The sequence below is a fragment of the Symsagittifera roscoffensis genome, chromosome 10 (genome assembly GCF_963678635.1).
Source record: "Symsagittifera roscoffensis chromosome 10, txSymRosc1.1, whole genome shotgun sequence".
NCBI lineage: Eukaryota > Metazoa > Xenacoelomorpha > Acoela > Convolutidae > Symsagittifera > Symsagittifera roscoffensis.
Window position 1 is genome coordinate 29,661,308 of NC_087071.1, and position 2,674 is coordinate 29,663,981.

Genomic DNA, 2,674 nt, shown 5'->3' on the forward strand with positions numbered 1-2,674 from the left:
AGTTGAAATACGAATGGATAACGAATTACTTAATTTAAGTTTCAAATGATAAGAAACAAGAAAAAAAGCACACAAAAGAAAATTAAAAATAATTAAAATCATTCATAATTATGTGAAAAACATTTTTTAAAATAAGATTTTGAAAGAAGTCAATGATTGATAGTCGACCTAGAACGGATAATGTTGAATAGAAATTAAAAATTTTTTTCTGCAAACTGATTCTTTATTCGATTTTTAGCAAACATATTTACTTATGAACACATCCTTTAGCTTTTAAAGGATGTATACATAAGTATACATCCTTTAAAATACTTCAGCTTTTAAAAACTTTTGAAAAACATGAGAAAATCCAAACACAATTTGTTGAAAAAAATTTGAAGCCAGTACAAAAATAATGTGATCGCAACTAAGAAAAAATTTTCCAGATGTTTTTATCTTTTTTTCTAGCTTCGCGGACGGATGTGGGACGTGCTTTTCTCTTCAACGTTAGAATATCGTGCCGCTAAATGCGCCTTTAAAAGATTTAGGGTTGTACGGCCGAAAAAGAATTTAAAAAACATAATAAAAGGGGATACGCTTTGATTGACGAGGGGCCGCATCCTCCGATTCCTTTTTATTTTGCAGGTCATGACGGCCACTTGATCTTATGGTTTGGACCCATAATTCGATATTGCAACGCATTCACATTGTATTATCGGGGACATTACAGAAACGCAACAAGAGGGCTGAAAATCGAAGAATACTCAGCCATTGCCACGCCTCAATTATAATTATAAGAGAAGTTACTGGACATTCAACAGGACTTCATTAGCTATGTGAAAAAAGACAATCTTAAAATAGACAGTCGCGAGCTAATCAGAATCGAAATGAGAAAACAAACGTAGTGAATATTTGTTTTTCTTGAACCTGATTGGCTTATTACTCTCTCTGCTTTTCGACTGTCTAATTTTGACCGCTCTCCATCATCTTCATTGCTCTAATTTAGTTATTCGACTATTAATTATTAACAAAAATCATGTAAAGAATGATTCATTAACTTCAAGAGTTATTTATCACAACTTTTAGTCTAACATGATGTTTTTCAAGTTAGTCCTTATCTCCTGCTAACTTATTTTTGTTCGAACGCAAGTTTATGTTTATCATCATACTGAAAATATGCAGGTGAACCAGATCTAGTGACTGAAACACCTTGAATTTTTTAGGGCTGCGATAGATCTGAATCATGTCTATTTTAAGCATGCGCATGTCCTAAGACAGACCTGTCGCAAATCTAATATTTTTTGCAGCATGTTCACAAGGGCATAACTCGTAGATGATCCAGATCTGATTGAGATCTATTTCAAATCATAATCATGGGGCATTCACACAATTTGCCCCTCATACAATTCGCCCTTCATCAAGTTGTTGGCACGTTTCGCCCCACAAATTTCACCCACACACATTTCGCCCACACATAAATCGTAAAATAAGAAAACGTGGGAACATTGAATGATGGCTAATCAGAATTTAAACATCTTAGACATTTTGTTATGAAACACGCTTAAATTAATTTCAAAATCCCGGGATGACCAAAAATACTAGTCATACAACTTCCATATATGGAAAAATGCTAGTCATACACTTTCCATACAATTCCATAAGTACAGAAAATTGCATGAAAGGTCTATGATTAGTATTTTTTCATATATGGAACTTGTATGACTAGCATTTTTCCATAAACCAAAAATTTTGATTTTTTGCATTTTAATTTCTCAAAATTTTTTTGGTTGTGTTCGGTTACGAAATGACATAAACATTGATTACTCAAACGTAGTAACCAAAGGTTTGGCCGTCTCGCATTAAAGATACATTGGAAACAGCCTGATATTTGTTACTTCTGTCTCACGCAAATAATATAACGAAGGTAATGAATTTTTAAATTTTGGCAATAATTTTCAATGATGATTATTTCTAAAATTTGAATTTTTATATTACCAGACTTGATGAAGGCATACAAAATTATGTCATACAAAAGAAAGAGGAGTTTTAAGAGTTTTTGAAAAAGTTATGAAGAGAAAAGTTTAAAAAAAATCCAATATTAGTATATCCAGGACTACGTTATACACACTGTGATAATGTTATGCTATGAGTAGGTAAGAACAAAAGAGACTAATTGAAACATTTAATTTAGACTTTTGATTTACTTGGTTTTGTTAGAGATCGAGTTCATGTGTCTCCTAAGATCGCAACCGTCCAAATGACTGTTACGTTTGGCCTGCATGGATGGCCTTGAATAATACTAACAATACATAACAGAATATTAATAACACTTTCTCCAAGGTTACTGTGGCAACAGTACTGCAGGATACCACATTCCCCTGAGGACAACAAAATTTTATATAATACCTTATAAAATTTTATAAATAGTATATAAGTCATTTTAGCTTAGTTTTCTTTGGTTGTTTTCTTCATCACTTCCGCTTTGTTTCTTGCAGCGTTCCACAATCCCGACTCATCCAACGATGTAGCTCCGAATTTTCTTTTGAACAGATGTCTCTCTAGTAGGTCAACCGTGTTGTTCTCCAATGTTGTTTCTTTGTTATTGATGTTTAACTTCGCCAATCTCAATCTGTAGGTCTCAAGTGCTGCCAAATTTAGCTCTGTCATATCTCCCTCACAACTAATCAACTTTACA